This window comes from Equus przewalskii, chromosome 20 (genome assembly GCF_037783145.1).
Source record: "Equus przewalskii isolate Varuska chromosome 20, EquPr2, whole genome shotgun sequence".
Taxonomy (NCBI): Eukaryota; Metazoa; Chordata; class Mammalia; order Perissodactyla; family Equidae; genus Equus; species Equus przewalskii.
In genome coordinates, this window is record NC_091850.1 from 44,254,799 (window position 1) to 44,270,408 (window position 15,610).

General features: G+C 41.8%; 1 long non-coding RNA gene across 1 annotated transcript; it reads left to right on the plus strand.

Moving 5' to 3' along the window:
- Positions 1-5,622: 5,622 nt before the first annotated feature.
- On the plus strand, positions 5,623-14,464 carry LOC139077952 (uncharacterized). The gene is made up of 2 exons (XR_011530628.1): positions 5,623-8,920; positions 14,296-14,464. It is a non-coding gene; the product is annotated as an uncharacterized lncRNA (long non-coding RNA).
- The last annotated feature ends 1,146 nt before the right edge of the window (positions 14,465-15,610 follow it).

A 15,610-nucleotide genomic window follows, 5' to 3' on the forward strand; every position in this document is an offset into this window, starting at 1 on the left:
GTACCAAGAGATTAAGCCCAAGGTCACAGACAAGCAAGTGGCAAGGCCAAGATTTGAACCCAGGATGTCTGGGTCCAGAGTCTATGCTTTTAGTTTTCGTGTTACATGCCATAACATAATAGACATGCATTGTAATGTCATATATATGTGTCCTCATCAAGTAAAATTTGGAAAATACTTTAAATTTAACTGGTAATAATGACTTTTCTAATGCATGAAATCCATGTCTTAATGTAGGAATCGGTTGTAGAAAAAGACACAAGGCATTTTGTAGACAATAGAATATATTCAAGCATTACAAACAAAAGTGCCATACTCAAGGGAGAAAAACATTCAAATTAAAAACCTAATTGGGGGATTCTATGAGAAAGGTACAGCCTCCTCGCCCCCACCTCCCTTATAGGTACCACCCATCTTTGGACAGCTCCTGCAGAGCGGGGCCTCTTGGGCAGTCAGACCAAGCAAATTAGCTTTGGAGAACAATGGACAACACGTGTCAAAAGAAGGCCACCCTCACATCCATATAAATTACGACTCTCCACACTTGCCCTCTATAAAAAGATTTCCTGGATGAAGGAGAGAAAAGAGTAACTAAGGGTCTGACAAAGGGGTGAGCTTCAATTAAGAATTTTGCCTCCATCATAGAGAACCTTTAAAGCCGATGTAAGGTGAACTGGTCCAGCCTGGCCTGAGGTGGGTGCCAGGGAGTTTGGGGAGCCTGCTTCCAAATGTCTGGATTGGGATCTAATATCTATTTGTTTAAAAGGCTTCCCTGTTGATTTTTCTGCCAAAGATATTCAAATCCATTCAGAAGGCTTGGGTTTTCTATTTGCTTTATACATCTAGCCCCAGACTCATATACGGAACCCTGGAAAGTTCAGGGCTTGTGTTCAGCACACTAAAAATCTTGACACAGTAAGAAGGGCAATGCTTCCATCAAGTGAGCATTTTGCCTAATCTTAGTGTAGAGATACACTACAGAGCTGACTATTTCCATAAATATGCTTGAAAACCATGGAATTTGTCTTCGTCCCATCTCTGGCCTTGAGCTCTGTTCACAGTCCTTGATTTCTGGCTCTGCTTGTTGAGTAAAGAATCTTTCAGGACCCCCTAGGGCAAAGGGCCTGTGGAGATAAGACCAGAGCAGTAGAGAAGTGTTAGCAGTTCATTGGTCAATGGTGACATCATACTTTAAATATTTGACTCTGGGGATTAGAGTAATTGAAAACATGCTTCCTTTCTCCAAACATCACTACAACGCTGCTTGTCTCTTACATCTGTAAAATTTTTCTCTGAGTACAATTGTCAGTGTATCAATGTTTTCCTGAATATAAGGTTTTATGCTATCCTGCTTGTATGCAAGGGCAGTGTCCATAACTGATTAACCAATGTTTCCCCATTTCACACTCCCCAAATGTCCTTAATCTCCATTCCCTGGATATTTCAGGAAAGCCTGTGCTGAGTATGAGCATGAGCATGTGTGTGTTGCATGAACCTATGTACACATGTATTGATGAGTCTGTTAGCGTAAAGGTTTCAACTTGGTTACAGAATGAAGAGTGGAGTGTTGGTGGATTACTTTATTACTGTTCAAAATAATATATCACTATAGCCATCTTGGATTTCATAGAGAATCTTAGATTTGGAAGAAATATGAAAGGTCTTCTAGTTCAAATTTTACTCTATTTTTCATGTTACAAAATGAAAAGTAATTTTTGAAACCCCAAGTCATAAGTTCATGAAGTCTTTTGAAAAAAAAAAACCTACACTTTTTGCTAGTGCTTTGTCTTTTGCTCTCTCTCCATTTCATTAAGTTTTAAAAATCTTATCTGCATGTATTAATGTATTATGCTTTGCATGTCCTTATTTTCTCTGTTCTGACTGTTACTATATCTAACTACTATTCCTATTTTAAAGGCATCATTTTTCTTGTAGACTTTTATTTTCTTCTACATTGTCTATGTTCTCTTTCCCTTTTAAAAAATTCTGTACACCCTAATGGATCTGGATCAAGAGGGAAAAAGAACTACGGATTCTTGCCACTCTCATACCAATAGCTCCCTGGAAGAACGTTTAATACATCCATGACCATTGAAGGCTCTCATGAGATGATTAAGGTAACCTTTCCCCAGGGGATCCAATAGTGACTGCATCAGCTTCAGACTTCTCACTTTCCCCAAGAGGCTTCACTGTCACAGGACAGTGGTTTACAAATGGAAGGTAAAATAACACCACAGTTGCTTAGAACTTTGTCCCCAAGTCCCAGTGGGAAACATTTATAACCCATCTAAGCCATAAGGGGCCTCTTTATCTCCAAAGTCCAAACCCAAACTTGCGATTTCATCAAATTGTAAGAAAAGGGCTATCCAATGTGCTTGAACTAGGGCCGAGAGACGTGGACCTTAAATGCAGTCGCAGGTGTCCTTTCTAAGAGGGAGGCAGAGGGTGTTGTGACAGAGATTAAGAAAGCAATGTGACCACTGAAGCAACATATTACTGTTGGCTTTGAAGATGGAGGAAGGGGCCAGGAGCAAAGCAATGCAGGATGCAGCTGGAGAAGCCGGTAGAGGCAAGGACACAGATTTTCTCCCGAGCCTCTGGCTGGAGTGTGGCTCTGCTAACACCTTGATTTCAGCCCAGTGAAACTGATTTCAGACTTCTGACCTCTGAAACTGTAAGAGAATAAACATGTATTGTTTTAACCTGTCAAGTTTGTGGTAATGTGACACTGCAACAATAGGAAACTAATACTCCACATGACTGAGTTTTAGGCAATGGAATGTGATTAGCTTGGGCATATTTTCAGCCTTGGTTTGTCAAATCTCCCCACCTGGTCTCCTCAGAGCTATCTGCGACTGGATGGAGAAAAGCACAGCGACAGTAGAAGCCACATATTAAAGATGGCAGAACTTCCTGAGCCCTCGAAAAACTGTGTAGAGAATGGACCCTGCTGATTTGGAACTGCTCAGCAAGAAATCAACTTCTATTGTATATAAGCTCTTACTCCTTTTTGAGTCGATTTTTTACAGCAGTTGGTGTCACCCTAACTAGTACAGCTGGTGCATGGTTTCCTTTAACGCTCAATATCACTCTTTTACCGGTAGATTTATTCTCTTCTTCCTGGACAAAGCTAAGCATGGTCCTTGCTGGATGAAACTCTTGTGATGGCTGATTATACCAGGCATGCATACCAAATTATGCTTTGTGTGCTTTTTGCCTCTGCTGGCTCTGCTCCTGAGAAAATAGACACAGAGGAAACTGATGGTCTGAAGCAGCAGTATGGCATCCTGTAATTGTCAGTTGGGTGTTTACCATGAGACATTTCATAGTCCTCTTAGAAGGAAATGGCAAAAATAGTAAGATCATCTATCTATTGCTACTTTGTAGATACTCATTGTTTTCTCACACGGAATAGATAGGTGACAGACAGATAGATAGATAGATGACAGATGATACATATATACATACATAGATGTATGGGTATTTATATGTGTGTCATTAGTGTGCATGTGTGTATTCTTAGAACAGTGCCTAGAAGCCTGTGTTGTATAAGTAGTTATCATTATTATGATGAAGACAAAGGAACTACAAGGTGCTATGAAATTGCATAGCTGGAGAATATAATTTATCTAGGGGTGAATAATGCCTCACACACAAAATTATGTTTCAAGCTGATACCTGAAGAATGGATGGGAGTAGACAATCAGAAGTGAGGGGAGGCTTATGGATAGGTGAAAAGGAACATGCGAATATCTCTGAGACAAGAAGGAGGATCACAGTACTTTAGAGGAACAAAAAGTTCATTGTGGCTGGAGCCACGTGTGAAGGGAAGAAGGAGAGGCAAGAGTGAAGTTGGAGAGATAAGCTGATGCCAAGGGTAGAACGAAAAGCACATGGTGTTTACCTACAACTAGAATACATACGACTATGTAGTGCGGCTTTGGGGAGGAAGGGAAAAAACAAAACATAAAAGAAAAGTCCATGATGTTTACTCATGCCAGTCACAACCTCTAAGATATGCTAACTGTAAAAGTGATTTTTGTTCATAAAATAACGGTAATTGATAAACCAGTTTGTTCAGAATTGTCATGTGAAACTATGTGTACATTATTTTAGTAACTTTGGTGGGTTCAAATGAACTTAATTTGTCTTTCTGGTTTGTCCCAGCATTTATAAGTTAACCATAATAAACTATAAGTTACTGGAAAAAAAGAGCAAGACCAGCCCCCTCAGCACTTCACTTCCCCACTGCCGGCTGAGGCAAGTGTGAGGGACCAGCCCTCCTTGTCCAGCAGGTTAGCTCAGTTGCTGAGGGACAGTCCTGGGCCAGGAGACAGCTGTCCATGATGTCAACCATGCTAAGAAGGAAGCTTCAGCTCATGCCAATTTACTTGTCCTCGGGCCTCCTCTCTCTTCAAGGATTTCCTCAAGTGTCAGCATCATGGAACACATTGACCTGAGCTAACTCAAGCTTAGGAACCCAATGCTGTAAAGGGCAGAAGTCATTTTATGGCACTTCACTGGTTCTGAAAGCCAGTTGAGCTGTTCTGTAATGTCATGCAGAGCCGCGTCTGAGAGGCCGGCCTCGCTTTTGCTGAAGGAAGCTGAATTGCCTCCCTCAGTCTTTTCCCAAGTGCCCACTTAGACACAGCAGTAACAACCGACCCTGAATCTCTACGGCTCCCAAGCTTGCTTCATGCTTCACAGCCAGAGACTGGAAGCATCGGGTGCTCTCTCACTGCTGGGAGCCCATACTGTGCCTGAAAAAAAAATCAACGCTTTCGATTTTCATAGCATCCCCATTGTGTAATCTTGTCTGTCCAGCCCTTCATTCTGAATAGATTATTTCTATCAAACATACCTGGAGCTATTTTCCCCTTTCTTCTTTGAGAATAGTTGCTAAAGTTTTATGGAGAACATTGTAGGATTTCTTTTTCTGTTAAAGAAAAATACTACAATAAACATTATTGCTTAGGGTTGGCATTTTCGCTGGATCAAGCAATGCAAAGGTGGGCTGGAAGATTTAGGTTGTTTATTTTTAACAATTTACGAAAAAAACATTTTGTAATTGTCAAACTGTTTTGCAAATGATTATTGTTATTTCTGTTGCCTTTATTATGAATATTCATCACTCCTTCCACAGACTGAGGAAGAGGCAATTGCTGAGATGCGCAATGATCTTAACTCTTACAAGCCGACCTCAACTGACCAACGTCGAAGGAAAAGCAGCACTCTTTTTTAAAATTTTTTTTCTGCTGTTTATCCTCATATTCCCCCAGTACATAGTTGTATATTTTAGTTGTGGGTCCTTCCAGTTGTGGCATGTGGGATGCCGCCTCAGTGTTGCCTAATGAGAGGTACCTTGTCTGCACCCAGGATCTGAACGGGCAACACCCTGGGCTGCCAAAGTGGAGCGTGAGAACTTAACCACTCGGCCACGGGGCCAGCCCCAGAAACACTCTTTATATGTTTGAAGAGGTGGGAGATCTGCCTGTTAAAATGATAGATGTGAGTGGAGATTCCATAGCCTGAAGGAATCACTTTCAGAACTGAAAGAGGAGAAGATAATTGGAAGCTAGGGTGCCTGTTCTGGTTACAGGATAACATCAGTAATAAACCTATTCACAGAAGGCTTTTTATTATTGTTATGTCTGTGCATCAGAGTGAGATAGAGAGAACATATCCCATGACAAAAAACTAGTTGTCACTAACATGGATGTCACTGATTACCTCTGCTGGTTTGAACCGATGATAAGCAGCAAAATGGGGAAAGAGTTGAAGATGATCAATGACGCTACTCGTAGATGAAATCTCAGCTTTGAGAGACGTTGAATAATCTCCTCCTTGCTTAGTATAGGAGACCCTTTATTTCTCTCTGGAGTTTTTGTGATATTGATTACAGAATAACTTCTGATGATTCTCAAGAGGCGCCAAGGCCAAGACAGTCAGAATTCATCCTGCACTTAAGAGTTATGATGCAATCATTTTATATAATCAGATATTAAATTCAGCTGGAAGAGTTCAAGATAAAAGCCTCCGTTTCCTGGCACCAGAGCATCTGTGCCCAGTGTCTGCCATCTGTGCCCAGAGGCATATGCGTGTTACACATCTGCACACCACTCAGAGAAAGGACTTGTTTTTGCTTTGGCTGTATAACTTGAACTGGGAGCTGACCCTGCCTCTCCAAGGTCATTCACCCACTGTTGGTGCTCGGTGGGGCAAAACTGCACAGTTGGTGCTGCCAGAGCCCAGGCAGGCTACTCTGCAGCCCTGACCCCCACCTCCCCTAAGATCCTCATCTGAGTCCATATAAATCAAGAATGGTGTCCCCTCAAATTTTGGCAGTGGGTGCTATGGACTGAATGTTTCTGTCCCCTCAAATTTTTATGTTGCAGCCCTAACTCCCAAAGTGATGGTGTTAGAAGGTGGGGCCTTTAGCAGATAAGTAGGTTTAGATAAGGTCACAAGAGTGGAGCCCCCATGATGGGATGAATGTCCCTTTAAGAAGAGACTAGAGCTCTCTCTCTCTGTCTCTGCCGTGTGAGGATGCAACAAGAAGGCACCATCTGCAAAACAGGAAACATGCTCTCACCAGACACAGAACCACCTTGATCTTGAACCCCTCAGCCTCCGGAACTATGAGAAATAAGTTTACTGCTTAAATTATCCAATCTATGGTATTTGTTATAGCAGTCCAAACTGACCAAGACAGGTGAGGAAGAATTTTAGCAAATGTCTGCACGTTTCTTTTAAAAAAGGGCAGGATAGTAAACATTTTAGGCTCTGTGGGCCGCTTGTCTACAAGATATTGACAACAACACACTATAATGTGGACCCGTAGTGCTGGTGGAGAATGAGAGAGAAGGAGCCTGGGTCTCTAACAGCCTGGAGCCCCATGTCTCCCACCATGCACCACTCTGTTTTATGTGAGAACGAAATATGCTTCTAGCTTATTTAAGTCGTTGATATTACAAGTTTTAGGTTGCCTGCTGCCTAATCTATTTCTCACTAATACAGGCACCTGTATTAATGGACTGGAAATGACACAGGCATAATAAGGTCAAGTGGCCCGTGTAAATCTCACAGGACTGGAAGTTACGTGGCCCCCATCCCAGCTCTGCTGCGAGACCCTATTGATTGCTTGTCTCCAGTGGATCACATATCAGTCAGGGTTCAGTTTCTACAAGAAACTGAAAAACAAAGCAAAAACAGCACAAAAAAACAAAACCTTTGGCTAATTTAAGCAGATAAGTATTTTACTGAGAAGACATGGGGTAGCTCTAAGAACAACCAGGAAGGCCGCAGAAAAAGGCTTGCTCAGGAACATGGAATGCTGGCAGCAACTAGGACCATGCCAAGCTATGGGACAAAACCAGTCAGGAGAGGAGACTGTAGCTGCCTCCAGGGCTGAACAAGAATGCCACTATTGCAGCATCGAGCCTGGAGTTTCTGAAAGCATTGCTGCCACCACCCACCACAGCAATGGAATCTCCCTGCTTCTTTACACCTCAAGCTCCCAATTCAAAATTTGGGCCAAATACATCTGATTGGGATAGTCTTGGTCACCAGCCCGTGCCTTAGCTGCAAGAGAGACTGGGAATGTAAAAGTCAGGGGTTTCCAGCATCTATAGCGAGAAATAAGCTTTGCCTCCCACTGAGACTCACGAACCGAGGAATTATCCACTTGTAAGAGAGTTTAGATGCCCAAAAACCAGAGAAAGAGAGAGAGACAGAGAGACAGAGACAGAGACAGAGAGACTATCTACAGGACTCCATTTGCTCTTCTGCAAACTGAGCAGATTGAATTAAATGATCTCTGATGCTATTTTAACTTTTCAGGTGTTCTGATTTTAGAGCAATAGCACCAAGATGCTTATGCGTATTACAAATATGTTTCTTGCCGTTTAAAAAATATGGGAGGAAGGAGCACATAAAACATCTGTTTTCTGATCTACTTGGAGCTGGCTAAGAGTCTTAATGGTAAATAGGTTTCATTCTGTATGCTAACCTCTATTAATTGATTATGGTTTCCAAAACTGTTACACAAAAAGTAATTCAGGGAATGACCCTATATGCATCAGGAAAGAGAGTCAGTGTCAACTATCAGGGACTTCCACACAAGGACAGAAGTGGGGAAAGCTAGCACCCATGTGACCCATCTACCAATTGCAGTCTAAACTCAGAATAGGGGTCAGAGCCTCCCCTTTGCATACGCGATGCCCTTTCTCCCCAGAAAGGGGTTCTGAATGGGAATCAGGCCCCTAGGAGAGCTTCAGGTCGTTGTTGAAAATAGTCAGGATGCAATGATTAATCTGTGTCAACTTGACCATACCATGGTGTGTGAAGACATTTGGTCACACATTATTCTGAGTTTGTCTGTGAGGATGCTTTTGGATGAGATTAACATTTGGATTGGTAGGCTGAGTAAGGCAGATTGCCCTCCCTAAGGTGAGTGTGCCTCATCCAACCCACTGAAGACGTGAAGAGAAGAAAAAGATGGAGTGGGGGCCAGCCCAGTGGCATGGTGGTTAAGTTCACACGCTCTGCTTTGGCGTCCTGGAGTTCACTGGTTCATATCCTGGGCACAGACTTAGCACCACTTATCAAGCTGTGCTGTGGAGGCGTCCCACATAGAAAATAGAGGAAGATGGACACAGATGTTAGCTCAGGGCCAATCTTCCTCAAAAAAATAAATAAATAAATAATTGTAGTGATAGGGAATTTTGCCCGCCTGACTGCTGAACTGGGACATTGGTGTTCTCCTGCTCTCAGACTAGAACATGTAACAGTGGCTCTTCTGGTCCTCAGGCCTTTGGATTCAGACTGGAACTACACTGTTTGCTCTCCTGGGTCTCCAGCTTGCCAACTGCAGCTCTCGAGACTTCTCAGCTTCCATAATCATGTGAGACAACCTCTTATGGTAATTATTATTTTTATATATACATACAAACTTATATATATAAATAATATATATATCCTATTGATTTTATTTCTTTGAAGTACTCTAAGACACAGGACTATAGGACTATGCCCAGCTGGGACATCGGGTCAATCCCGGGACAGACCAATTACCCCACAGTTCTGCAGCCAGCATGATGACCAAAGGCCTCCAGGTCGTTAGGCACCACTGTAGACATTTGTCCAGCCCCTGTTCCAATGGCCATAAATGACCTCACCAGAGACAGTTTAGACGACTGGGGTAATGATCTAGGCTGGTTTTCCCTTCATGTGTGGCTCTCTTTCCTTGGAGCAAAGGCTCTGAGGTGATGCCTCTGCATGGTGGATTTCAGAACAAAGTGACTGTGCTGGGTGGAGGGATGCTAGAAAAACAGAGCCAAGGAAAGGGCTAAGATTTTTGGCCAAGAAAAATTTGGAAATTTTCCATGCAAATTCTTTCCTTTTGGTGGATTCTGTATTTTCTTCCAATTCATCTGCCTTGCTCACCTTTCTATTTGCCCCCTGCAGACTATTACTAACTTGGTTCACCAGAACGGTAGGCACATTGATGCTAAAGAGGACAGTCACCTTCCTATGATTTGGCACACAGATCATTTATTAATATTTGTGAAAATACCCAATAGGAATGTGAGATTGTCCTGTGGCATTTGCTTGCAGTTGGAAAGTGAGACTGGTTACAAAGGAAGTGGAAGCTTCAGTCATCTGCACTCCTCAATTTATGTGGCTCCCTGCTAATGAAGTGTGAGTCTTAAAATAGAATCTATCTACTAGCGTAGATTAGAAATAACTCAATAAAGTTAAATGGACTCTGTTTCTTTCTCTCTTTTTTCTTCTGGTATTTCCACTATGCACATCACATATTACATTTTTTGTAGTTGTACCACAGTCCTTGGATATTCTCTTCTGTTTTTTTTTCAGTCTTTGTTCTCTTTGCTTTTTGTTTTTTTTGGGTTTCTTTTTTTGTTTTTTTTTGAGGAAGATTAGCCCTGAGCTAACTGCTGCCAATCCTCCTCTTTTTGCTGAGGAAGGCTGGCCCTGAGCTAACATTCATGGCCATCTTCCTCTACTTTATATGTGGGACACCTACCATAGCCTGGCTTGCCAAGTGGTGCCATGTCTGCACCCAGGATCCGAACCGGTGAACCCTGGTCTGCCGAAGCAGAACATGCGAACTTAACTTCTGCGCCACCAGGCTGGCCCTGCTTTTTGGTTTTTAAGGATTCTTTTGACATATCCTTTAGCTCAGGGATTCTTTCCTCAGCCGTGTCCAGTCTACTAATAAGCCCATCAAAGACATTCTTCATTTCTGTTACCATGTTTTTTAGTCTAGCATTTCTTTTTTGTTCTTTCTTAGGACTTCCATCTCTCTGCTTACATCACTCATCCGTTCTTGCACGCTGTCTACTTTACTCATCAGAGCCCTTAGCATCTTAATCATAGTTGTTTTAAATTCTTGGTCTGATAATTCCAATATCCCTGCCGTGCCTGGTTCTGATGCTTTTTCTGTCTCTTCAAATTGTGTTTTCTGCCTTTTGGGATGCTATGTAATTTTTTCTTGCAGAATTTTTTTCTTTTCTGACATCCAGATATGATGTACTGGGGGTAAAAAGGAATTGCTGTAAATAGGCCTTTAAGTAATATGCTGCTGAACTGTGAGGCGAGGGGAAGTGTTCCGTCATCCCACCATTAACTCTCAGTCTTTAGTTAAAGTTTGCCTCTGGACTGTGAATTTCACAAGCGTTTCTCAAGTTTTTTTCCTCCCCCTTTAGGTTGGACAGGATGACTAGAGCCAACAGGAGTTGGGTATTTCCCCTCCCCAGGTCAATTAGGCTCTGATAATCCCCTAGCAAGTTAGGCTCTGGTTGACTAGTTCCTCCCACCTCCCTGCCCACCCCAAGGGCAGGCCTTGTTAGGAAGGACACCAGTGCTCTGGCATATTTCAAAATGGCTGCTCTTCCCCAATCTTTGCCGGAAGCTCGAGGGGATTTTTCTCCCATATGGGGATCTGGTGGAGCTCCTGGAGGTAAATCTCACAATATTGCAGGGACCCCCCTATGCCTGGGTCCCCCTGGAGTTTTAAACTCTGAGTTGTCTACACTGAGCCTTCAGCAAATCGTCAATTAGCATTTAAGTTTTCCTTCCCCGGCCCTGGTTCCCAGGGCGGTTTCCGCTCCTGATTCTCCGTGGTTTCCGCTCTCTGAGTAAACGGAGACTCTTTGTATCCGTCTGTCTGTCTCTCTAATCTCAGGGACAGTGGGTTGCCTTGTGTCCTCCCCTCTCTCATGGATCCAAGAAGACGCGCTGGTTTTTCAGTCTGTTCAGCTTTTTGTTTGTTGTTAGGACATTGTGGTGACTTCCAAGCTCCTAATTTGCAGAACAAGAAACTGAAAGTCTTAAATAGACTGTGGCTGTGACCGAATCATAAGGGAGTTGGGGAAACATATCGTGAGGTTCTGAGAAGAGCTGAGAAGAGGTGGCTTTTGGAGAAGTTAGTCTCCCCAATTTTTATTTTTTGATTCAGAAATTAGTCTTCTTAAAAGACTTTTTATTATGAAATATTTCAGACTCACCACGAAGGGTAGATGACACGCATGGTAAACAATTATCTAAGAAATAAAAGCAAAGTTCTAATGCATCTGTAACTAAAGCATTACATATTAGGCCAGAAAAAGTCATTTTCATTTCTAATCTATTCGTATAATCTAGAACCCGTGAATGTGAATGTTGGCGCAGGTGTTTGAGCCATATAAGATTTTCTCTCTCATCGTTTAGTCACCTCTCTTCACTGGCGCTGAATGACTTCTGGTTGTTTCTAAGTCACACCAGCCCTCCGAAGATGACAGCTGTCCTCTGTTAAGGAATGTCAGGGGAGTGCATTACATTCTCTGAAGGCTGTTTTAGTTATGAGGTACTAAAGAGAGTTTGCCCAAAAGCAATATCATTGGGATCTGTGTAGAAATTCCCAAGGTGGTAACTTTGAGATGATGACAGTCTCTTGACTATGTAAATTCTTGAATGGCCAGAAACATCCGTCACATAATTTTATAGTCAGGATTATTTTCAAAGGTCTTCATGGAAAGAGTTTCCATAAATTTTCAGGGAAGTAACTCTTCCTTCTGGGGAGCTCCTTTTTATGTCAACCTTAAACCTATTCTGCAATTCAGCTGATTACATTCTGCTTGACCCTGAATCATGATAACAATAGCTACTATTTGATCCTCAAAACAGCGTTCTGCTTATGAGGTGGGTACTATCATAGCCCCTGTTTACAGGTTAATAACATCAGGTTTAGTGAGATTAAGTACGTTACCCAAAATCACAGAGTTAGGATGGAGGAGAGCTGGCATTCACACTCACTCAGAATCTGTGACCCTGAACCATCGCTCTTCTGATCCCCACTAGGGAAGACGGCTTCTCTACAACTACAAAAAGCGTAGTATACGCATAATGGAAATACCAGGAGGAAAAAGAGAGAAAGGAACAGAGTCCATTTAACTCTGTTAAATAAGTTATTTCTAATTTACCTTAATAGATGCATTCTATTTTAAGACTCACACCTCATTAAAAGAACACATAGGAGTTCTTTTTTCCTAGAGGTGGGAATGGACACAGATTTTCCCAACACATAAAGAGAACTCATCTTTGGATGGCTTGCTTTATCTTAAATTCCCCCTAGGTCTTGTAAACCTGATAAAAGTGAGTGGCCTAGCATGGAGCTGTACACAGGTTATGTGCCACATATCCGCTGGAGCTGTTTTCTCCAAACAAGGTTTCCCTGGAAAAGCTTAATTCCATTTCCTTGGAAGTAGCTGGATGGGCTCCTTTCATTGGTTGCCAGGTGATTCACTGTGCCGGCCAGCCAGAATTATAGATGCAAGGCAGAACATGAGAAAGAGGCCAAAAATAGCCCTCTCCTTAAAATCCCCAGAGGACCCATTTTTAGCATGTCCCTGGGCCCTTGGGAGACACTATCACAATAATTAATGTCACCACAATCCAAGAGAAAAGAGACAATTCTCCTTTTAAAATCTTGGGACCACAGCTATGCGCTACATACAGTTGCTGGATTTTCTGCCTTGAATATTTAGAATCTGCCCTGTGAAATACAAACACATATTCATAATTGCTAAGAAAATCTCAGGGGGCAAACTATACAAAGATGAATAGCTGATGGAGCCTTAGTTGGCTGTGGATTCCACTCAGCACATCAATCTTACAGTGTTAACTTCCACTCCCCACTACACCCTAAACAGTCCCTTGCTTCTTGAAAAAAATGTGTAAGCCACCTCACTCCAGTTTCAGGTCAAAACTACCTTTTCCAAAAATCACTCAACGACTTCTCTGGTTTAACAACTTACTTAAATATCTCTCCTTTCTGGGCTGTTGGGTCTTGGGAAAACTTTTTCCAATAGCCTCCTGATCCCTTGATAATTTCAACAAAACATCTTATGGACAACTAATGTTTTTCTTCCACCTTAGTTCTATTGGAGAAGTTTAAAATATTGGCCCCAGTTTTTCACTGTCCTGTAGTATTCCATTTAAGATTGGTCACGGCTGAGTGATAGACAGAATGACCTTCTTTGACTTTTGACTTTGGCTTAGTCACATGACTTTCATTGGCTGTAGTAGTTTCTATTCCTGTCACAATAAATTACCACAAAGTTATTGGCTTAAAACAACTTCCATTTATTATCTCATAGTTTCACTAGGCCAGAAATTCAGCGGGCCCAACTGGTTCCTCTGTTTAGGGGCTCATAAGGCCTAAATCAAAGGGTTGGAATTTTACATGGAAGTTCTAGGCATGGGTCCGCTTCCAACCTCATTCAAATTGTTGGTTAAATTCAGTCCCTTGTGACTGTAAGACTGAGATCTTCGTTTCCTTGCTGGCTGTCAGCTGGGGGCCAGTCTTTGCTCCTATAGGCTGTCTGCATTGTTTCTCAAGCTTTCCATGTGGGCCCCTCTCCCCAACTTTTCCTTCTGCTGCATCTCTCTCACTCCAGCTGGAGAAAGTTCTTTGCTTTTAAGGACCCATGTGTTAAGATTGGACCCATCCAGATAATCTCAGATAATCCCTCTATTCTAAGGTTCATAAGCTTAATTACATTTGTCAAGTCCATTTTGCTATGTAATGTAACATGTCCACGGGTCCCAGGGATTAGGGCATAGGCATCTTTGGGGCCATTCTGATTACCACATTGGTCAGCAGGATAATAGCAGAGGAGATGCAAAAAGAGACTTAGAATGTACACATAAGAATGACTTGATCTCTGGTTCTTATATCATCACCATGAGAATAACTCACCTGGGTAGCTGATGACCCTTCTGTCTGGGCCCCAGAACAAATACACTTGGAAGACCTCTGAGCTCAACACAGTGAGGACTTAAGCTCAGCCAAGCCTGCAGCTTGAAGCAGAACCACCCAGCTGCTCCCAGCCTGGATCAGTGCATCTGTAGTTGGTTGACCTGCAGACCCATTATCCTGAGAATAAATGCTTATTGTCATCTACCACTGTGTTTGAGGGAAGTTTTTTCATGTAGAATTATTGTGGTAATTGCTGGCTGATACAGGAATTGACCTTAAAAAATAAAACCAAGCACATGTTTTTCTCTTTTTCTTTCTAGACTCCGTCTAAGTTTCATTTCAAAATCTGTTCCAAACCTAATTCACCCTAGAATCTGAGCTTTATTGCTGTTAAAGGCTCTGGCCAAGAACAGAAAACTTGGTCTGGAATTCTGGTTCTACTTTGCCTCATGTGACCTTGGACAAGTCATTTGTTCTCTTGGTGTCTTGAGTTTCTTCATATATAAATCAAGAAAATAAACCCAAACTCATGGGATTGTAGCAAGAATTACATAAAATAGTGAATTCTTTCATTCAACTGTGTATTCGTGATGCTAATACTTATTGAGTTCCTACTATGAGCGAGACATTATGTTAAGGATTGAGAAATGTAAGATCAATTAAGACAAATTTCTTATTTTTAAGAAGTCTACTTTCCAGTGAAAAAGATATTTTGTAAATGCTAAAGCAGTCTACAAACCCAAGGCATTATTATTATATTTCTTCTTTATTTTTCTTACTCCTTCTCATAAGGCATGAAGTACCTTTCCATACTTCCTGTCCTATTTTCCTCTAAACTGTCAATCAATCATTGGCTTATTATAAAAATTAACATCCTTCAAATTCCACCTTCACATTCTTTACCTGAAATAAAAGGTAGTTACACTTATGCATTGGGGAAAAAGCATTTCACTCCAGGGAGACTCAAATTCACTAAGCCCTGAGGGCAAGCATAGGGGTTTTCAATTGAAAAGGGTTAACCTTTCTTAGATCTATCGAAATTTCTTCACTCATAAAATGCACCTCAGAGTATATATGCCTCAGTACCAAACCCCAACAACAACACAAATGAGTTGCATGCAATTCCACATAAAGGATTATAATGGCAATTATCTGACTGTATTTGTTGCTATAATCCTCCAAAGCCCCATCTAACTATTCATCTTTTCTCCAGGATGGGAACATTTCTATAAATGCTTATGGCCATTAATAATTCTCTTTTCTAGACACGGTCATTATTCAAAGTGTAACCCAATAGAATATTTTTGGAACATTGTATTACTGTCATTCTCCGCCATGCTATTTTAGCTA